Raw genomic sequence first — 24,248 nt, forward strand, 5'->3', positions numbered from 1 at the left:
TAGGTAACAAAGTGCAATTTTTGAAAGTATTAGAGTACTCATCTGTAGCAAATGTTTAGATGTAATGCAAGGAATACATGGGTGGAAAGCAGAGGCAGAAAATTCATGGTGGGATAAGAAAAGTGGCTGCAACATCACCTCCAACAGGGGACATATATGGGCTATCACAGTCCCAGATGGGCGTAGTGTTGGCTGGGGAGGGGTTGTAAATCAGACAGCTAAGAGATGCAGCCTGCCCTCAGTTTGTACCGGAAAATGGCATTGTTTTAACCACCATATGTGATTCAGGCCTCCAACTGATCTACGCTGTCAACTACATTTGGGGGTTTTGCAGGGGATATAGCATGATACCGCTCTCAGGAGTACAGCCTCACACTCTTCAGAATATCAAACCACTCACTGATCCCTGTGCAACCTAAACCTTCCCCAATGTGCCTCCCCTAGAGGCTGTACTCTCCAGGATGTTGTGAAAATGCTAAAGCAAGTAGGAAGTGGTCTCAGTAGCAGAATATGGGGCCTATACATGAACATTTGCACAGCAGAATGCTGGGAAATGTATGAGTCTTTGCCCAACAGTTTTAGCCTCTCTCTTCTACATTGAAGTAGTTTTTCTGACATTTTAATCTTTAAACTTTTCTTTCGGGATTGTCTAGTGCATATTTTTGAGCCACTACAGTTGAGACCTCTCAAGCAATTATAGCAGCTGTTCAAATGCTAATTCAGAGTAGATGTGAGATCTTAGAGATCTGACTTATTCTTCAGTGGCCAGCAACCTCCTTAATCATGACTGCTCATCTCCTAGGCCTATTGTACGTGGTCAGCAAATATTCTAATCAAATTAATGGATCCGTTCATTTCAGAGTGGAGAGAAATGGAGCCTTGTTAAATGTTTAAGTCTTCCCATCTGTTTATACAGTGATTCTTGTTCAAATGAACGGAAGGTCCATTCACCAAAATAGTAATGGTATCTTATATTTCTTTAGCACTTTTCATCCCGAAGTGCTTTAGACACTGGTAATTATATACAGGAATCACCCACAACTGAAATGCAGTCAGCTCCAAGGTGAAATACAGCAGCTGTTTAACAGTACATAGCAACACTACACAGTAATTTAGGAAAGGACAGAAAGGACAATACTTTATCCAAGTGAAACTTTCAGGGGGAACTTAGCAATGCAGAATCGGAAACTAGCCAGGGCACCTGTATTTGTATGAAAAATGCTGTGGGATCTTTGATGACCAAGAGTGGTTAGGAGAGTGTTATGTTCCCATACCACCTTACCTTCAAGCTTCTCAGTGTGAGATAGAAGCAACTGACATGTGACATAGGATCAAAATGAGAAATACCTTTGTTCTGTTATACATTGCACCATAAATAATGGATTATCATTTTTAACTGTAAAACCTGTTTTAAGAATGGGTTCTCACTATGTAAATGAAATAACTATTTACATAAAAAGAAAACTAGACAAATAGTATTTCCATCACATGTAACTGTAAGGAACCCCATGCATGGCTCAGTGGTGAGATTTGAACCCAGGGCCTTCAGATCCCCAGCATAGACCTCAACCACTTAAACTAGAGGAATCAATGTTATTTGCTCTGTTTTCCAGCCACTAATGAGAAATGTGACACAGATTTTTTTGTCAATGAGTTACACAATTGTTTGCTCTCAACAGCAATAGAATGTTGGGGATCAGGATTCCTGGTTTCTATTCCTGTCCCTGGAAGGGCAACGTTATCTAGTGGTTAAAGCAGTGGCTACAGGTGCATAGATGTTTCATATCCAGTCTGAGGAAGCATGGATAAGATTTGGGTATGTCATATTACAGTTCTGGGTTCTGCTTCTGGTTCTAAGGAAAGGAAGGAGTAAGAGCAGCAGAATAAGGATAATGGACTTCAAAAAAGCAGACTTTAACAAACTCAGAGAACTGGTAGGTAAGGTCCCATGGGAAGAAAACCTAAGGGAAAAAGGAGCTCAGGAGAGCTGGTGGTTCCTCAAGGAGACAATGTTAAAGGCACAACTGCAAACTATTCCAATGCAAAGGAAAGATAGGAAGAATAGTAAGAGGCCAATATGGCTGCATCAGGAACTCTTCAATTAGCTGAATATCAAAAAGGAATCTTACAAAAAGTGGAAACATGATCAAATTAATAAGGATGACTACAAAAGAACAGCACAAATATGTAGGGACTGTGACGGTGTACCCCATAAGGCTTCATGGGAATATGCTTATGAATGTATATATGATATAACTGGAATATGTTTTATGCTACATATTGCAAGTAACATATCTATGTAAAGGTTATGATCTACTGAATACATTCCTCCTATTTGTATGCATGTATCATTTTTGTACTTGAAGTTAGGAATATTGGCTGTATACTTGCTTGATTTCTATTGAGAAAGGAATGTGCAAATTAAATGCCCAATCAAGAACCACTTAAGCCAACAATGAACTCGAAGACGCCAATCCACATCAGAGCTTTCCCAGGAATGCGGCTTGGCTGGTAAGAAACTCAGTCATGCATGGACATGTGACTTGCCCATGTGACTCCAAAAACTCCATCTTGGAGCTGGACTTTGCATAGGAGAGAGGAGGGGGTCTCCCCCAACAAGGGAAAGTCTATTTAAGCCTGTGGGAGACCCCTCTATTTTGTCTTCAGCTGGCTAAAGAGATATCCTCTCCACCCCCAAGGATACCTGAAAGAGACTGGAACGAAGGACAGTAACTACAGGGGGTGTGAGTGATTGCTGGACCCAGACTAGCAGGAGACTAGTGTGTAGAAGGAAGCTTACTGGAACTGGTGAGGTTTTATCTGTATTCAGTTTTCTCAGACATAGACTTGTGTGTTCTATTTTATTTTGCTTTGTTCTGTCTGTTACTAGTTGGAACCACTTAAATCCTACTTTCTGTATTTAATAAAATCACTTTTTACTTATTAATTAACCCATAGTATGTATTAATACCTGGAGGTGGTGGGGCGGGGGGCAAACACCTGTGCATATTTCTCTATCAGTGTTATAGAGGGCGAACAATTTGTGAGTTTAATAAACAGATTTATTTGGGGTTTAGACTCCATTGGGAGTTGGGCATCTGAGTGTTAAAGACAGGAACACTTCTGTAAGTGATTTTCAGTTAAGTCTGCAGCTTTGGGGTACGTGGTTCAGACCCTGGGTCTGTGTTGGAGCAGACGAGTGTGTCTGGCTCAACAAGACAGGGTTCTGGATTCCCAGGCTGGCAGGGAAAGCAGGGGCAGAAGTAGTCTTGTCACATCAGTTGACAGTTCCCAAGGGGGTTTCTGTGATCTAGCCCGTCACAGGGACAAAATCAGAAAGGCTAAGGCAAGGAACATAAAAGGTAATAAGAATGAGCAAGAGAAACATGAAGGAAAGTGTGTAGGTCCTCTGTTTAGAGGGAAAGGAGAGCTAATAACTGATGACCTCAAGAAAACTGAGGTGTTTAATGCCTATTTTTCTTCAGTCAGACCAGAAACTCAACACAATTAATATTGACAACCAGGGAGAAAGAATGCAAGCCAAAATAGAGAAAGAACAGGTTAAGTTAGATGTGTTCAAGTCAGCAGGGCCTGATGAAATTCACACGAGGGTACTTAAGGAACTAGCTGAAGCAATCTCAGAGCCGTTAGCAATTGACGTGAGGGGTCCCAGAAGACTGGAGAATGGCAAACATATTACCTACCTTTAAAAAGGGGAATAAGGAAGACCTGGGGAATTATAGACGACAGCTTAGCTTCAATACCTGGAAAGATAATGGATCAAATTATTAAACAATCAATTTGTACATACCTGGAGGATAATAGGATTATTAAGGAATAGTCAGCATGGATTGTCAAGACCAAAATCATGTCAAATCAACTAGAGGAGAAGCAGTAGGTGTGATATATCTTGATTTTAGTAAGGCTTTGGACACAGTTGCTTTTGACATTCTCATAAGTAAACTAGGGAAATGTGGTCTAGATGAAATTACTATAAGATGGGTGCTCAACTGGTTGAAAGAGTAGTCATCAATGATTTGCTGTCAAATTGGGCAGGCATATCTAGTGGGGTCCCGCAGGGGTCAGTCCTGGTTCTGGTACTGTTCAACGTTTTCATTAATGACTTGGATAATGGAGTGGACAGTATGCTTATAAAATTTGCAGATAACACCAAGCTGGGAGGTACTGCAAGCACGCTGGAGGACTGGTTAAAAATTCAAAATTACCTTGACAAATTGGAGAATTGGTCTGAATTCAACATGTTGAAAATCAATAAATACAAGTGTAAAGTACTTCACTTAGGAAGGAACAATCAAATGTACAACTACAAAATGGGGAATAACTGGCTAGGTGGTAGTACTGCTGAAAAGGATCTGGGGGTTATAGTGGATCACAAACTGAATGTGAATCGTCAATCTGATGCAGCTGCAAAAAAGGCTAATAGGATTCTGGGGTATATTAACAGGAATGTTGTATGTAAGACCCAGGAGGTAATTGTCCCACTCTACTCGGCACTGGTGAGGCCCCAGCTGGAGTACTGTGTCCAATTCTGGGCACCACAATTTAGCAAGAATGTGAACAAATTGGAAAGAATCCAGAGGAGAGCAATGAAAATGATAAAAGATTTACAAACCTGACCTATGAGGAAAGGTTAAAAAAACTGGGCATGTTTAGTCTTGAGAAAAGAAGACTGAGAAGCAACCTGATAAAAGTCTTCTATTATGTTAAGGGCTATTATAAAGAGGACTGTGATCAATTGTTCTCCCTGTCCATTGAAGGTAGGTCAAGGAGCAATGGGAGATTTAGATTAGATATTAGGAAAAACTTTCGAAAGATAAGGGTAGTTAAGGTCTGGAATAGGCTTCCAAAGGAGGTTGTGGAATCTCCATCATTGGACACATTTGAAAACAATTTGGACAAATACCAATCATGGATGGTCTAAGTTTACTTGGTCCTACTACACTACAGGGAGCTGAACTTGATGACTTATCAAGATCCCTCCCAGCCCTACATTTTTATGATTCTATAATTCATAGGTGCTGGAACTTGGGGTGCTGGGGTTGAAGTGGTTTCCATCATATACAGGGTTTACATTTTGGATCAATAGCTCTCAGCATCTCCACTATACAAATTGTTCCAGCACCCCTGATATGATTCTACCAGAAGTGACATTGTGCAAACACTCAGTTAACTGAATTGTAAATTGGAAGGAATAATACTTGTCTAGGTCCTCAGGAGGTATGAGGCCTGTCACAAGAAGAAAGGCAGGGAAATGTGCAGAAATATAAACACTAGTGAGTGGAAGAGTTGAGCTTAGAAGTCGTGGCTGCCTGTCTCCTAGTCTAGTACACACTCCCATAAACTACACAAGTGTCCTACAGTACAAGACCATGTACTCTCTGTCTCCCTTTCACAGAACATTGCCTAGCTTTGCAGTGCTACAGAACAGAAAGGAAGATTTACCTAAAATGCAAAATGTTCCCTATAATCTGGGGACCGTTTGCAGGTCTCATTTGAAAGAGAGGACCACTAACATCATGGTACACTAACACTTGCTGAGCCATTTGGCCAGTATTGACTCAGAGAGTGAGGGGCCACCTGCTAAACCACCAAAACCACTTCCTGCTGCATTTTGGTGTTCCTGAGAGGTCTCCCCTCCAGGTACTGATCCAGACTCACATTGCTTGGCTTAGCAATGCTGAAAGAGAACATCATATGACTTTATGAATAGTTAAGGTTAGTTCCTGCCACAAAGAGCTTATAGGTTCCATTGATTTCAGTGGGTCTGCTCACATGCGTAAGGGCTGCCAGGTTGCTCCCAAAAGTTGTTTTTTAAAAGTTTCTGGCTTTGTTTTTAGCTTATGAAAAAGAAGGCAGATTTTAACTAGTCTATAGCCTGGAACTCAGCAGGGTTCCCCCATCCCACTGAAATATTTCATTGCCATTCATGCTACAATTTTGGGAAGACGTGCAGCCCCTTGACAGACATTATACACTTCCATTTACAGTGACAACCTTCAGAAATGGTGTTTTGTTTGCTCCATTGACATTTAAATTCTTTTCCACATTTTCCTGTTGGTTTAGACAATCTGAATCTTGAAATGATGGAAGGATACCTGCAGCTTCCTGGGTAAACTGGTGCTGTTGGCAGCCAAGCCAAACACTTGTGCTATAGTTTGCCACTCCACCAGAAAACAGAAAAAGTTAAACTCATAGACTCCATCCCAAGCAGACCGTGAGTAAATGTTTAGTCTGAGGTATGTTATCTTATTTCTCTTTGATTTGACAACCAACCTGTTCTGCTGGGTTTTTTTTAAATGCTGTCTTTGAAAAATATATTGGAGTCAGATTTTCATGAGCCTCTGTCTTTCTGGCTTTCCTGAAATCACAAGAACCTCTCTGGGTCAATGGTGGGGTGGGAAATTGCTTTTATAGACTCTGGTTCTGGAGAATCCCTGGCTCATATAAGGAAAACGTTACTTAGGCAGAATGTTTTGATGTAAATCAAAAAGTGTCAAACATCTTATTTAATACTGTCAAAAGAGCATCCCTTTCATGAAATATTGGAGATGTTCCAATGTACAGTTGAGCTGGGTAGTGTTATGTGTCAGATTAAGACCTTCTGTGTTGAATCCTTGGTATTGCTTTGTGGTTACAGAGGATAATTACAGTACAGAATGAGTTGGCTTTGCTATTGCTGACGCTTTTGCTGACAATGCTTAGATATTCACTTGAGTAGTGGAATTTCTTTGGCCGTGGAATTCACTCCACTAGAGGGGAGGCCGCCAATGTGCAAGGCACATCCTTTTGGTCAAACATTTGTATGACTATGTGTGATGGCTAAAAAAGTTTTTCTTACAGTGTGATGGCACTGAGTATTATGTAAAAGGGGCTGTTTATGTTGCTTATTGCAAGGAGTTTAATCCTATGTATGACTGCCGTTTTTTATGTCTCATGTTCCCTTGTGACACAGTCAAGTATGCATAAAAATTATTAAATGCATTTAAAATCATTATTTTTTAGACTCAATATCATAACCACATCAGATTGCATCTAGCTGAAACCCTTAAATTAAACTCCTCCTTGGTTAACTAATTCTTTTAAATTCATTGGAATTACATTAAGGTTCAATTTGTCTGAGAAAGCAGAATTTTCAAGCCCTGGGCACCTTAGTTGGGGTGTCCAGTTGCACTTTGGGATAATCAAATAATCACTGGAGTGACTCAGCTGGGCATTTGAGTGCCTACGCATGGATTTGAGAGCTTATTTGCAGACCTGGGAGTCCAGGTTTGAAAACTGGGCTCTGTTTGTACAGCTTCAGTCATGATGCACTATTTGTCTTTAAAAATTAATGTGACCACTGCCATGGGCAGACAGCTGAGTTGTTTGTCCCAGGCCCAGTGGTCCCTCCTTTTCAGGCCTGCCTAAGCTCTGACCTCTAGCTGGAGCCTTTGCCTTTCTGACTTTAACTTTCAAGCTTCCTTGTTGGGGGTCTCCATCTTTGGACTGGCTGCCCAGATAGTGGGGTCAATGGAATGAGTGCACTCTAACAGCCTGGCACAATCTGACCATTGCTGGGTTGTTTATACAGTACTGACTTAGTGAGAGAAGGGTCAGCCTCTGAATTACCAATACCACTTCCTGATGCACTTTGGTTTTCCTTAGAGATCGCCCATCCCAGTACTGACCCAGTTTCACCTTGCTTTACTTGGCAGTGCTAATGGGACAGCATCACAAGATTTTGATGAGTACTTCATTTTTTTCAAGTGTGTATTTAATTAGCCCCACAGAGCCGCAATACTGGCTCTAGAAGAAATCAATGATGAGACCTTGAAAACAGCATAAAACAAAATGGATAGAAATGTGCAAAATCTCATAAACATGTTTTCATTAGTTTTGCATAGGCCTGACATTTACAGTATCTGAAAGAGTATTGGACATAACAGTGTGATATATCCTTTATCGCTGTTACAGAGAGAAATAAATGGGCACGTTAATGTAACATAGGGTTACCGGTTACCATTTGTCCGGATTCCCCCGGACATGTCCGGCTTTTTCGGGTTAAAAATAGCGTCCGGGGGGAATTTGTCAATGTCCGGACTTCCCCTCCTCCCCCCTCCCATGCAGAGCGTGCCCGCGCTTACAAAGCAGCCGGTGCTCCAAAAGCCAGAGCCAGAGCCCTGCTTGCACTTCCCCCTCCTCCCTCCTGAAACTTGACACCCCTCCCCTCCTCTCCCTCCCTCCCTCCCTGCACTCACAGATCGCCGGCTGTTCGTCTGGAGCTCCGAGCCTGCTGCCCTCCCCCGCTGCCGAGCGCGCTGCTCTGCAGCACAGTAAGGGGGCCGGGGCCAGAGAAGCGGCAGGGAGGTTCTGGGGTGGGGGGGTAGTCAAGAGACAGGGAGCAGGGGGGAGGGTTGGATGGGTCAGGGAGTTCGGGGGGGGCTGTCTGGGGGTTGGGGGTGTAAGGTTTTGGGCAGTCAGGGTACAGGTGGGGGGGTCTCAGGAGGGGGCAGTTAGGGGACAAGGAACAGGGAGGCTTAGGTAGGGGGTGGGGTTCTGGAGGGCAGTTAGGAGCAGGGGTCCCAGGAGGGGGCAGTCAGGGGACAAGGAGCGGGGGGGGGAGTTCGGGGTGGACTTTCTGGGGGAGGGTGGATAAGGTTTTGGGCAGTCAGGGTACAGGTAGGGGGTAGGGTCCTGGGGGGCAGTTAGGGAGAGGGGTCTTAGGAAGGGGCAGTTAGGGGATAAGGAACAGGGAGGCTTAGGTGGGGGGTGGGGTTCTGGAGGGCAGTTAGGAGCAGGGGTCCCAGGAGGGGGCAGTCAGGGGACAGGGAGCAGAGGGGTTTAGATGGGTCAGGAGTTCTGGGGGGGGGCTGTCAGGGGGTGGGGGTGTGGATAAGGGTTGGGGCAGTCAGGGGACAGGTAGGGGGGTAGGGTCCTAGGGGGCCAGTTAGGATGTGGGGAAGGTCTCAGGAGGAGGCAGTCAGGGGACAAGAGGCAGGGAGGCTTAGGGAGGGGGTGGAGTCCTGGGGGGCAGTCAGGGGACAAGGAGTGGGGGGGAGGGTTGGGGGTTCTGAGGGGGCAGGAAGTGGGAGGGAGTGGAAGGGGCAGGGGCGGGGCTAGGACAGGACGGGGGCGGGGCTAGGGCGGGGCTCCTCCCGTCCTCTTTTTTGATTGTTGAAATATGGTAACCCTATGTAACATCCAGTAGAGTGTCTCAGTGTCCTTTACCCAGTTCTTCATGCCTAACGTCATATGGAATGTCCATCTTGCTAGCCATATGTGTGTTCAGTAGAAGCTCACTTATCCTGTCTGCAGAGTATCTCTGTGGCATGAAGCCGGCTTGTTCCTGCTGAAATAAGTAAAGGAAGTACCTCCCTTACTTACTTCAGCAGGAACAAGCAGCCTTCTTGCCACAGAGATACTTTGTAGATAGTATAAGAAAGTTCCTACTTAACACACACGTTGCTAGCAAGATAGATGACACCATTTCAGTCTTCTTATTTAGGGCCTGATCCAAAGCCAGCTCAAGTGAATGGAAGTCTTTCTATTGACTTAAACAGGGTTTAGCTCAGGCCTTTAATATGGAAATGGTCTTCACCTGAATAAGATTATTTATTTAAAACGGGTGTGAAATTTGTTAAATTAAAACTTTGGAGAAATCTTCTCTCCCCTGAAATAACAGCTCTGATATTTTTCAGATAGAGCTGGGAGAATACTGCAGAATAGCTTGTGAGTATTCAGTCAAGTTTTTAAATGAAGTTGTTTGAAATGAAGAATAGGGTCCTCCTTGTTTCTGTCAGATCGCTGAACAACTCAACATATTCCTCTGGCTCATACCCTCTCTATATATGCATGGTCTCACTAACCCATTTTCAAACATAAGACATTCACTCTCTTTCTGGACAAGGAAATTAGGACAAAATTACCTATAGAGCCAGTCTGTGTCACACCTTAATCATGCAAAACGTCTGCTGTTGAGTAGATTCTCCCCTTGATGAGAAGTTGAAACTCCCAATAACATTAATGGAGAATATAACCATAGATCATCTGGATTTTTTTTTACAGTATTCAACAAGATCTTGGTATAGATAATATTAACAGGAGACTAACCAAGACAATTATGATGCTTGGACTATGTCTCTGAGTGATGCATGATTATAATTTTCCAGATTGCATTCAGATGTCAAAACTGGAAGCTGTTTCTGCAAACAGTCAGTATTCAGATTGACAACAGAGAAGATGGTAATAATAACCAATAGAAAATGAAATGAGGAAATCCATATAGCATATTATTGGCATGCAGAGTCATTAGATGGTGAATGTTTTAGTTAACGTGTAGACAAACAATAATAGACGTTGAATTTGGCTACTGAATATAGTTATTTCAAGTTTCTTTCAAAATGCTGGGAAACATGACCCACAGATTTATCTGTGCATTCCTTTTGCCTTATTTGAGTGAAAAAGGTAATTCACCAGCATGATCATCTATCTATCTAGCCGTATCTGAGCACCTCTGTAATATCAAAGAAAAGTCTCTGACCCCAACTACCATGTTTGTTTTATTTTAGACCAAAGTGTATTACTGTTTTTTAATGAGGAATATTTGAGGCTTATCCGACAAAGGATTTAGGCACATAGATGGGACAGTTTGGGGAAAAATTATACTGCTGCTTCCCAGAGTAAGGCTAAATGGAGATTTTCAGGGCTTGGTTGCATTAAGAGCCTTTTATATGGTAATGGCAATGTAAACAGCAACCAGGCCCTCATTCTCCAAGGCTTTCAATTAGATACCTTTCATGAATATTGAAATTCACAGGAGACCTTTTATAAAAAGGAATCACTCACAGTGTTTCAGCACAAACTGGGTAGCCCAGAGTCATAAGAAACCTACAAAAATAAATTTAAAAGTCTAGTTTTAATGTGTTTCTAAATGTTTCAGACCTCCAGAATGGTTCAGGTCTTGTTCTAAGCTCCAGGATGATGCTTCACGCAGACTGGTGCTCTTATGCTGACATGCACAGACACATAAAATATACATTTTTGAATTTTGTTCAAAGTCAGCGTTAGCCTAAAAAAAGTGGATGATCCAAAGAAAATGTGTTTAGTGTCCAAAATGCCTGTTGTTCTCTCACTTCAAATATTGACATTTGTCTGGGTGACTCTTGCTGTTTATGTTGTCCACAGACCAATTTAATTTAAGCTAGGTTGCCAAGAAATAGGATTTCTCTCAGTTGGAAATTTCATAATCAAGGCCACGCTTCTGTATACAATTTTTGTCTAACTTACATTTTGTTTGGAAATTGCAATAAATCAATTTAATTTGAAAAGCTACACACCCTATTAAACTTTCTACAGTGGATCTCATAAAGTGACATACAGTCTGCATTCATTCACAACAACCTTCAGTATTTCCTTTTTTTTTTCAAGTGTGTGTGTGTGTGTGTATGTGTGTGTGTTCAGACAGGTAACATACAAGGTCTGATCTTTTGGTACTCAGGGTTTTAATTCACTCAGTTGTTTGTTTTTAGTTGTCTCTCCCACACAGCTGTTACAAGGAGAGATTTTTTTCAAGCTTATAAGAAGAGCAGATCTACAGCTATATAGAAAGTAGAGGATAGCATTCTTTCTACTCTTAGCTTGGCCGAATGATTTATTTTTGTCATGAAGAAAGGCAGCTCCTCCTAAAGACTTTTGAACTTTGCCATCTTGACAAAGGTGATGCAATAGTGTTATAACATTTATGTCTCACTTCTTGATTGTTTTGTTGTCATGTCATGGGGTAGTGTATCAACAAAGGGGTAAAAGACTGTGCTACTATCATCTTATTAGCTTGTTCACACTGTGCCCTTTAGTCCCACTTTTTACTTTGTGTGATTATTCAGGCTTATATTTGCAGTCAGTATGAACAGATGAAAATAAAATTCCAGTAATAAATTGTATCCTTCTACCATCTTTCTGTGTGACACAAAATATTTCGGTGTTGGAATAGACTAAATCCACTACTATCTGCACCACAAAGAATAATACGGCTTTCCTGCACCCATAATGGCAATTTTCCAGAAACAAGGGTGGGGGAAATTCCAAGACCTTGTGGAGCTCATGTTCTCTTGGGAGCAAAAATTGAAGGAAAGTGCAGGTATTCTACTGCAGTATATTGATGAAAGGAAAGCAGAGATTTTGACTCTGTAGCACAGAGTATTAACAAAGAGAGTGCTACGGTACAGAAATTTATTTTGATAAATATGAAGCATACATTATATCAGATGCAATAACAGTTTTTGCTGGATACAAATTCCATTGAGGAGACATGTCTTTTTCCATATTTTACTAAGTTATTGTTTGTTGGTCTGGCATACTCTAAAACAGATTGACCTAATAGCCTCATATTTGGAGTCACAAATTGCTTTTGGAGAGTTCTGGTGCCTTTGAATGATCTAGAGGGCTTACAGGGTAATTAAAAATAATTAGATGCTATTTTCATATTCATGTGAGTATTGTGGTGTTCTAAATACCCCTATAGGCTGGCTTGTGTATACTTTAAGAAACAGGCACCTGCTTGATGTATACGTCCTCAGCTCTACATCAGTGCCTTAACTGCTGTTGTCTTTTACCAAAAAGTTACCTGGGTAAGTGGAGTATGCTCATGGCTTCAAACCCAGACATCTTGAGTTCTAATTCGTCTATACTACAAACTAGCCTTTGAGCTCATTTTCATTTGTGTTGTACTTTACAAACATCATTTTGTTAGGCCTCACAACACCTCTGTGAAGTAGGCAAATCTCACTATACTTTCTCATTTTAGGAGTTAGGGAAATTGAGACTGAGACAAGGTAAGATATTTGCCTCAGCTCATCTGGCAAGTTAGGGGGATAATCAGTATTGGAGCCCAGGGCTCCTGCCTGGTAGGTCGATGTCCAAGCCACTAGACCTTGGTGCCTTCCAGGCAGATCAGAGCCTCCTGATGTCTCATTCTATACCTCTGTATAACAGGGGTAAGGATACTTAACTATGTACGTGTAGCTGTGGACACTTTAAATGCTTTCAGTTTCTGGATTTCATGCATGGTGAGTATCATTAACGCAATTTTACCAACAGATAGAATGAGACTCCAAGAGAAGTCTTCAGGCAAGTCATTTAGCCTCTCTGTGACTCTGTTTGCCCCATCTGTAAAATGGCCAGAAGAATTCACTGCCCTGAAGAGTCATCAGTTAACGTTTTTATAGTGCCTTTGAAAATACGATGCTCTGTATTATGGTGAAATGACACTGTGCTCATCTGTGCCTCCACTGCTGCTACCAACAGTACTCACTGCTGTTTATACTTGTGCTAGCTCAGTCTGAGCTAGTGTATGTGTACGCAAGCAGGGGATTCACACTCTTAGCTTATAATGGAGCCAAAGCCATAATCATGAGTCACGTTTTAAAATCTTGGCCCCTCTCTCTCTCTCTCTCCTCATATATCTGCCTGTCCTAACTATCCTTATCTTTATCTAGCCAGGTATTTTACTGAACCAATCACCATATCTTGACACTAATCACCATATCTTGACACTAAATGAAAACTTTAGTGGAGTGCTGCCAATAGTTGAACAGGGGGCTTCCTTCACATTTTCCCTCTTAGCCTGCGGGAAACCCTGTGACCCAGAAGTGGGCGCTCTCCTATTGAAATGGATATACTGGAAACGTTTATACTTTGTTTCTGAAATTTATAACCTGACTAGATTGATTAGATCAGGTCAGGAAATGATTTCTTTTTTGGTCCCCTGCCAAACATTTTAATTAAAATGGACATTATCTGGAGGCAGAGAATTTGTTAAAAGCAGTTAAGGTAGGATCTATCTCAAGGGAATTTTTAAAAATACTACCTGCCCTTTTGGTGCAGTCTGGCTCACATGAAAAAGCAAAATATCTGCTCTTCAGAAATATTTCTAAAAGCACCAAAGATAAATCATCTCTGGCAGGGATCCATAGAGGAAGTGAACTCCATTAGAGGCTAGGAAATCATCACAACCTTCTTTTCATTTGGGCAGCAGAATTTTAACAAAAGGGTCCCAAGAATTCCCCACAGTTGCCACCAGCACATCACTGACAAGCATATGTGATATGTAGGCACCAAATGCAAAGCTTATGTTGTCCTGGAATTACTATATTTATTTTCCCTCCTTGGTGGGTTTGAATTTCATAGATTTTTCGTTGGAAAATATACTTAGGAGGTAGAGGAAAGAGTCTTGACACGCTACCTGTTGATGCCTCATCTACAAATGACCACAGTATTGTCCACAATGAAGAATCTAGAAATCACACCTTAACCTAACCTGACAACTTCTGGATAGTGCTTTGGCTACAGAGAGTCATATTCTCCTCTTGTTCTGTGCATAGAATTGCCAATGAATTCAATGGAAACTTTAGGATGAGTGCCAAAGTATTTTGTTTCCTGCCATCCTCTCTGAAAAACATAAACCCAAATTTGACTTAACTGTTCTGATCTGAGCGGCCTCACATAGATTTCAGCCAGGCTCCTGAGGAATAGAACAGGGTGAAGTGACACAGACAGGCTGTGTGACCACTGGGCTGGCATTTTAGTGGGAGTGAGTAGCTGCTTTTTAAAGATCCAGATACTAGAGTGAAAGGATAAGGAACATTTGCAAGCATTCAGAATATGTACTGACTTATCCACTGTGCCAGCACTTGACTCTTTGCTGTCCTAAAAAAGCCGGCAAACACCCACCGTTACCAGCCCCACAGTCACTCGCACATTGAACAATCCCTAAAAACATGGCGCTGTCTTAGCCAATCACCTATTCTGCATGCATAGGAGAACTAGCTCAGCTCATCCTCTAATAGTGTTGTCTCACTTTTTCCTATTGCAAACCTTTTCCTAGAAACTCAAATAATTGTTTTAAAACCGTCTCCTGTGCACAACACTGACCTCTTGTGTGAAGTCTGGTTTTAGGCTGGGGGAAAAACAATCTCCCTTGACTTGATCAGCTCAAGTAATTGACATTTCCCTCAAATCCCTTTGTGAATTGATAAGGAGAAATGGCAGTGAAAATATTTACATAGACTTTTACATTGAGTGTTATCAGTAGAGCAGAATCCCTGGAAATTTCACTGGCCTACCGAGCCCTCAGTCTGTAACATCCTTAAAGAAAAAAAGAGAAGTGCTAATTATGCTATGACTTTTTCTGCATAGGGCTTGCTACTGTATTACAGAAATTAGTAATACTTTATAGCTTGGTAGGTAATCTTAGGGGCACAGAGGTCGTCCATGTGAGAAGAGATTAAAAGGAATTGGTATTATTGACTATTTGTTTGTAAAGCAAAAGACTGAGAGAAGATCTGACAGAGAAATATCAAATAATGAATGTTGCTTCAGTGTGGGATTTGCAGAAGCACCCAGAAGGGGGCTAACTCTGTTCCCATTTAAGTCAATGAGAGTTTTATCACTGACTTCAGAGGAAGCAGATTTAGGCCATCACTGAGCGCTTTTGAAAATCTCACCCTTAATATTGTAATGATTGGAGCTGTTGACAATAAGGGTATGTCTACACTACGAAATTAGGTTGAATTTATAGAAGTCGGTTGTTTAGAAATTGTTTTTATAAGATCTATTGTGTGTCTGCCCACACAAAATGCTCTAAGTGCATTAAGTTGGCGGACTGCGTCCACAGTACCGAGGCTAGCGTCGACTTCCGGAGCGTTGCACTGTGGGTAGCTATCCCACAGTTCCCGCAGTCTCTGCCACCCATTGGAATTCTGGGTTGAGAACCCAATGCCTGATGAGGCAAAAACAGTGTCGCGGGTGATTCTGGGTACATGTCGTCAGACCCCACCCTTCCTCCCTCCCTGCTGTGAAAGCAATGGCAGACAATCGTTTCACGCCTTTTTTCAGCCCAGACGCCATAGCACTGGGATCATGGAGCCCACTCAGATCACCGTGGCAATTATGAGCACTTTAAACACCACGCGCATTATCCTGGAGTATATGCAGGACCAGAACCTGCCAAAGCAAAACCAGGCGAGGAGGTGACGGCAGCACGGCAACGAGAGTGATGGGGAAATAGACTTTGCCATAGACCTCTCACAAAGTACGGGCCCCAGCAATGTGTAAATCATGGTGTTAATGGGGTAGGTTCATGCCATGGAACACCGATTCTGGCCAGGGAAACAAGCACAGAGTGGTGGGACAACATAGTGTTGCAGGTGTGGGACAATTCCCAGTGGCTGCGAAACTTTTGCATGCGTAAGGGCACTTTCATGGAACTTTGTGAGTTGCTTTCCCCTGCCCTGAAGCGCCAGAATACCAAGGTGAAAGCAGCCCTCACAGTTGAGAAGTGAGTGGCGATAGCCCTGTGGAAGCCTGCAACGCCAGACAGCTACCTGTCAGTCGGGAATCAATTTGGAGTGGGTAAATCTACTGTGGGGGCTGCTGTGATCCAAGTAGCCAACGCAATCAAAGAGCTGCTGGTATCAAGGGTAGTGACTCTGGGAAACGTGCAGGTCATAGTGGATGGCTTTGCTGCAATGGGATTCCCTAACTGTGGCGGGGTGATAGACGGAACCCATATCCCTATCTTGGCACCGGAGCACCAAGCCAACGAGTACATAAACCGCAAGGGGTACTTTTCAATGCTGCTGCAAGCACTGGTGGATCACAAGGGATGTTTCACTAACATCAACGTGGGATGGCCGGGAAAGGTACATGATGCTCACGTCTTCAGGAACTCTGGTCTGTTTCAAAAGCTGCAGGAAGGGACTTTCTTCCCAGACCAGAAAATAACCATTGGGGATGTTGAAATGCCTATAGTTATCCTTGGGGACCCAGCCTCCCCTTAATGCCATGGCTCATGAAGCCATACACAGGCAGCCTGGACAGTAGTCAGGAGCTGTTCAACTATAGGCTGAGCAAGTCCAGAAGGGTGGTAGAATGTGCATTTGGACATTTAAAAGCGCGCTGGTGCAGTTTACTGACTCGGATAGATCTCAGCGAAACCAATATTCCCATTGTTATTACTGCTTGCTGTGCGCTCCACAATATCTGTGAGAGTAAGGGGGAGACATTTATGGCGGGGTGGGAGGTTGAGAAAATCGCCTGGCCGCTGATTACATGCAGCCAGACACCAGGGCAGTTAGAAGAGCACAGCAGGGCGCGGTGCGCATCAGAGAAGCTTTGAAAATCAGTTTCATGACTGGCCAGGCTACGATGTGAAAGTTCTGTTTGTTTCTCCTTGATGACCACCCCCCCCGGTTCACTCTTCTTCCCTGTAAGCTAACCACCCTCCCCTCCCCCCTTCGATCACCTCTTGCAGAGGCAATAAAGTCATTGTTACTTCACATTCATGCATTCTTTATTAATTCATCACACAAATAGGGGGATAACTGCCAAGGTAACCCGGGAGGGGTGGAGGAGGAGGTAAGCGCCGGGTGGGGTGGGGGAGGAGATAAGGACAAGGACACACTGCACTTTAAAACTTATTGAAGGCCAGCCTTCTGTTGCTTGGGCAATCCTCTAGGGTGGAGTGGCTGGGTGGCCGGAGGCCCCCGCACCGCGTTCTTGGGCGTCTGGGAAAGGGGGCAATGGAACTTGGGGAGGAGGGCTGTTGGTTACATGGGCTGTAGCAGCGGTCTGTGATCCTGCTGCCTTTCCTGCAGCTCAACCATGCTGGAGCATATCAGTTTGATGCCCCAGCAGCCGGAGCATCGACTCTTGCCTTCTGTCAGCAAGCTGACGCCACCTATCCTCTTCACCCCGCCACTTGCTCTCTTCAGCCCACGATTCAGCCCGCCACCTCTCCTCCCTTTCCTGCACTCTGACATTGTCTGCCTCTACGCATTCTGCTGTGCTCTGTCAGCGTGGGAGGACATCTGGAGCTCCGAGAATATGTCATCCCGAGTGCGCCTTTTTCGCCTTCTAATCTTCACTAGCCTCTGCGAAGGAGAAACATTTGCAGCTGGTGGAGGAGAAGGGAGAGGTGGTAGTTAAAAAGACACATTTTAGAGAACAATGGGTACACTCTTCCACGTTAAATCTTGCTGTTCACATTACACAGCACATGTGCTTTCGTTACAAGGTCACGTTTTTCTTCTTATATTGAGGGCCTGCCGGTTTGGTGTGAGAGATCACTCACGCAGTGCCAGGCAACAGAATTCGGCCTGCAGGCAGCCATGGTAAGCCACAGTCTTTTGGTTTTTTTAACCTTCATAACATGTGGGAATGGTTTCAAACAGCAACGCCCTCATTTCCCATACCAAGCGGCCACTGGGTTGGCCATTTAAAATGGGTTTGCAATTTAAAAGGAGGGGCTGCGGTTTCCGGGTTAACGTGCAGCACAAACCCAACTAACCCCCTTCCTCTCCCCCCCCCCCCCCCACACCCAATTCTCTGGGATGATCACTAACAGCGGGGAACATTTCTGTTCAACAGAGCAGGAACGGGCACCTCTGAACATCCCCTTAATAAAATCACCCTATTTCAACCAGGTGACCGTGAATGATATCACTCTCCTGAGGATAACAAAGAGAGATAAGGAATGGATGTTGTCTGCATGCCAGCAAACACCGGGACCATACCCTGCCATGCTTTGTTATGCAATGATTCCAGACTACGTGCTACTTGCCTGGCATGGTAAAATGTCCTACCCTGGAGGACGGAATAAGGCAGCCCTCCCCAGAAACCTTTTGCAAAGGCTTTGGGAGTACATCAAGGAGAGCTTTCTGGAGATGTCCCTGGAGGATTTCCACTCCATCCCCATACACATTAACAGACTTTTCCAGTAGCTGTACTGGCCGCGAATGCCAGGGCAAATTAATCATTAAACACGCTTGCTTTTAAACCATGTGTAATATTTACAAAGGTACACTCACCAGAGATCCCTTGTGTGCCCTCAGGGTCTGGGAGCACACCTTGGGTGGGTTCGGGGGTTACTGGTTCCAGGTCCAGGGAGAAAAACATATCCTGGCTGTTGAGGAAACCGGTTTCTCCGCTTCCTTGCTGGGAGCTATCTTCAATGTCTTCATCATCATCTTCCTTGTCCCCAAAATCTGCTTCCGTGTTTCGTGATTCTCCATTGACGGAGTCAAAGCACACAGTTGGGGTAGTGGTGGCTGCACCCCCTAGCATGGCATGCAGCTCAACGTAGAAGCGGCACGTCTGCGGCTCTGCTCCGGACCTTCCGTTTGCCTCTCTGGTTTTGTGGTAGGCTTGCCTTAGCTCCTTAATTTTCACATGGCACTGCAGTGCGTCCCTGTTATGGCCTCTGTCCTTCATGCCCTTTGAGACTTTTTCTAATGTTTTGGCATTTTGTTTACTGCTAGCACTGATTCGTCTCCCCATATGGCGAGCAGATCCCGTACCTCCCGTTCGGTCCATGCTGGAGCTCTTTTGCGATCCTGGGACTCCATCATGATTACCTGTACTGATGAGCTCTGCGTGTTCACCTGGCTCTCCACTATGCTGGGCAAACAGGAAATTCAAAATTTCGCGGGCCTTTTCCTGTCTACCTGGCCAGTGCATCTGAGTTGAGAGTGCTGTCCAGAGCAGTCACAATGGAGCACTCTGGGATAGCTCCCGGAGGCCAATACCGTCGAATTGTGTCCCCACTACCCCAAATCCGACCCGGAAAGGCTGGTTTCAGCGCTAATCTCCTCGTCGGAGGTGGATTAAAGAAATCGATTTAAAGAGCCGTTTAAGTTGAAAAAAAGGGCTTCATCCTGTGGACGGGTCCAGGCTTAAATCGAGGTAACGCTGCTAAATTCGACCTAAAATCATAGTGTAGACCAAGCCTAGATGGTGCTTTATCTTAAAGCTAAGTGTGACAGACTGACAACATTCTGGACACACCTTATGGAATTAACACACGCTTTACTGAATTAAGTTAAACCTTATTGAATTGGGCTTAATACGTTTGGAGTCCATTGTATTAAAAATGAAATTCTGCATATGTTATTGTGTAATTGTATGTACCTTCTCTAGTAAGAAGGGGATGCTAATATAATTCTTCTGTTATCAGCCCTTCAAAGCCAACCCCATAGAGAGGGGTGTATATACCTGGTTCAAAGTGAATCCAAGAGTGACCGACAGCCAAAGAAAGGGGTTTTTGGATAAATAGCCCAGTTTTAAACTGGCTCAGGGCCTTCTTCCTGATCCAGCAAACAGACAGGACCCCTAGTCCAATGCTTAGGGTAGGGTTGCAAGGACTTGGCCTACTGATGCCCTAACTCTGGGGACTTGTTCTTTGCTGAATCTGTGATGAACTTGAAACCACCTGGCTTCCAGAACCCATGAGCTTCGCCCAGTGATCTCTGGTAAGGTTATTAGCATGTGTGTAGGTCCTTTTATTGTTTGCAATATGTAATCTCTGTAGTGCTTTTATTTTAAGAATAAAATAGGCTTGCATAGAATGAACCATGTGGTAACTTATAACTGTTGACAATCCCTCAGTTAACAGTCTCTGAAGAGAAAGCAAGCGGGTGCGGTTGGGGAGCCTGTCTCTGCTGGGAATAACACAGAGAAAGCAGGGAGCTGTGCAACCCAGAAATACCCCAGTCAGGAGGGAGAAAGAGATGCAGGTCTCCACCCAAGAAAGGCAACAGCTGGGGAGCTGGAAGCCTAAGCGTGCCCTTGCTGGACTACAGAAGGGGAATACAGATGCAGTTGCCCTGAACTGTGACACTAAGTTTTGTCTTGTTTTGATATGATGATGTGGTATCTGACCAGGGAGGTTGGTAGGACGTTTTCGTCCTGCCTCTGCATGCTTGTGTTGTTACTTCCAGTTGTTGCAACAAATCCTTTGATTTCTATAAACAAGTATTCCAATATTGTATGTAACAGCAGCCATCACCGTGGCATCTGAGTGCTTTACTCAGTTCAGCGTGAGCAGGTCCCATGCCCACTAGGGATTTATAGGTGGAAAATAACACCTTTAAATTCTATCCTGCAAGTAATAGGCACCAGTGAAGCCTTGGTTTGGTTTCTGGGTGGATTTAATGTGTATCCCCATGGAATGCGCCTTGCAACTGCCTAATCTCAGGGCAACAATGGTGTGGATAATGGTAACCCAGATACATGTCTAAAAAAATCATTGCATCCTTCTGGCTCAACACATGGAAAAAAGCAGTTCTGGTTGTCACTCTGTCTGGAGTGGCCTACAACTGTGAGTGCCTACCTTAAGGCAGACTGGGCAGACACAGAAAACAGGGCAGACACCCCAAACTGGTGATGTGTTCTATAATTAGATTTCACTAAGCCAGTGACAAATGTGAACTCCTGGATCACTATACCAATCTTACCATGAAGTTACAAACAGTCCCCTTAGACTGACCAGTCTATCTTGCCACCCAGACAAACTGGACTTTGTGATACTTAAACCAAAAATCACACCACGTCACGTTGCTCCCAGTCCCAAGAGACCAGTCACTTACCGCAGAACAATTGGAACTCCAGAACTTACACCAAAGACAATCCTGATAGTTAATTCTATGGTAAACTAACTAAAGGTTTATTAGCTAAGAAAAGGAAGTGAGTTATTGAGAGGTTAAAGCAGATAAAATATATGTACAGGTGAGTCACAGTTTGTAATTCCAAATGGCGGCAGTGATGTAATAAAGTGCCAGTTTCCCAAAAGTCTTTTCAGGGTACCCAGATTGTCTCTGGGGATTTCCGCTTTGCATCTGGTACCCTTCTCTGTAGGAGTCCAAACAGCCCAGAGATCCAGGATGTCTCCTTGAATCCATACTTACAGCTTCTTCTCACAGAAAAAAGGCTGACAGAGTCACTACCGGCATGGGCTTTTCCTTTGATGACTGAGAGCGAGGAATGCATTTTGAGTCTTTGACCTCTGATCATCACACACAATGACCCTTTGCTTTCAAATTAGATCTTTTCCATTAGAGTTCTTCATTTGCATTCCACATGACTTCTTTCTCATTTAATGGGTTATTTAATTACAGGGGTGTGCACAATGTAAATGTTTGCTACTACATTATAACAGGATACTGATAAGTGAAAACAATGCTAGTAACATCCCACTAGTTTTCATGAAGTTTAAACACCAGATACACTCTTCTACATTTAACAATCACTTTGATCTATACTAATACACAAGTCAATTGGCCTCGGGCTCTGGCATGAGCTGGCACGTGGTCTGCCAGTGTCAAACTGGTCACCGCTACTCCCTGTATGTCTAACAGCATCTGGGGATGAACACCATCTGCCTTGTAACAAACACCTCTCATCAAAGGGTCAGATACAATCCTCAGCCAGTCTTCTGGTTGTTTCCCAAAACCGAACAGCATCACTTCAGTCTTGTCTGGATTGCAATTCTACCACATCGCCCTCATGTGTGCCCCGATCTCTACTAAAGGCAGGGTAAAGTGTGTGACACCATTGGTGGGCTGGTTGAGATAGTGAAACAAAGCTGGATGTTGTCAGCATACTGAAGCCACTCTAATGAATGCTTCCCTACTAGTCCACCCAATAAGCCCATAGACCTGTTGAACAAGAGTGGTGACAAGATGGAACCCTCTGGACCCTCAGAGATATGAGCCCTCAGAGCAAAAGAGCAATCACCCAGAACTAGCCCTGGCATCCTTCCAAGCAATATGAATGAAGCCACCAAAAAGCTGCCCTGTCTACCTCTGCTTTGGTTTGCAAGAAAGCCAACAACATCTCATGATCAGTGGTATTGATAGATCTAAAATATCAGTCTGAACACCTGATCTTCATCCATCACCAGGAGGTGATTATACATCAACAGAACCAGTGCCCTCTTTACGCCTCACTCAGGCCTGGACTCAAATTGACAAAGATCAGGGAGATCTGAGGCAGCCAGATACTCAGAGAGAGCTGTCTCACTGAAGGCTTCTCAATACTCTGCCGAGAATGGAAGATTAGTTACTGGATATTTGGGCAGTTTTTTTTCTGCATCAGGTGACAATTTCTTGAGCAATGGCCACACAACAGCTTCCTTAATAGGAACTGGTAAACTGACCTCCCTAAGAGATGTTAACGGCCTCCACCATCAACGCACCCAGGTCTTCCTCACTGCCTTTCTCTAGCTATGGAGGATGTGGTCCAAGCACAGGTTGTGGCACAAAATATTCCCAACACTTCCAGTACCTCAGAAAGTGACACAAGCCCATACCCAAGCAGAGGAAATTTAGCATTTCTCCCCTCCAGTTACTGCTCCACCTCCAGAAAAGCAGATAATTTGGTCCAAATCTTATTGATTTTATCAGCAAAGTAACAAGAAACTTCCTGACAGTGGAAAGGCTTATACTCCCAATGGAATACCAGCCAGCCTCTTCAGAAGGGAACAAGAAAAAAGAGAAACCCCATTATGTATAATGATAAATTATCAGGCAATTTGTAAAGATTTCCTCTCCCATTGACCAATCATACACTAAAGCCTATGTTCCCTGTCCTCAGTGCTAAAACACAGGGTTTCTCATCTCATCCTTAGACATATGGAGAGCCAAAGACATCCTTAGTAGTGAGAATTACTTGTAGAACAGGGATTATGTTAATTCAGCCAGTGGTTCTCAGTCTATTTACCATTGTGGGCCACATATGTAACTCTCTATGTGTTAAGTGGGCCGCAGCCACACAATATACATACCACCTGTATGGCCCTGAGGATGTCACATGGGCAGCAGCTGTGTGCTGATTGGGCTGCAAGCGGACCATGGGTTGAGAACCACTGGCAGTTGCCGGTATGATTTCATACTCCATGACACCCATTCTTTAGTTATCTGCATACTCCGGCACTTCACATTATGGGATTATGAAAGAGCAAAAGTTCAGCTTGGCATTTGGCTAAAATTCAGCAATCTGGAATAGTGAGTGACTTTTCTTATGAGCTATTGTATATATCTGTGGTGTAGACTTCTATATAGGGTTAGTGCATTCCCATGTGTTCATGGTCTCACTTCCATCTATTTGAAAACTGTAGTACTTTCTACCAATTTGATGTATTACTATCTTCAATGCTGAGATTTAATACATACTTTTATAATTTGCTTTTCAGAAAGCACACCCTAAATATTCAGGGGCATGGGAGAATTTTTATTAGAACATGATGAGTTAGATCGAATCAATGTCACTGTACTCAAAAGCATATGCTCTCTCATCAGAGACACCAGAAGCCAATTATAGAAACAATACATGTCTAACCAAAAGGACTGTTTCCATAAAATGCCCAAATCAAATTATGTACATTTCATGTTTAAACCATTATCAAACATCTCTTGAAG

The sequence above is a fragment of the Malaclemys terrapin genome, chromosome 1 (genome assembly GCF_027887155.1).
Source record: "Malaclemys terrapin pileata isolate rMalTer1 chromosome 1, rMalTer1.hap1, whole genome shotgun sequence".
In the NCBI taxonomy this organism is placed as follows: domain Eukaryota; kingdom Metazoa; phylum Chordata; order Testudines; family Emydidae; genus Malaclemys; species Malaclemys terrapin.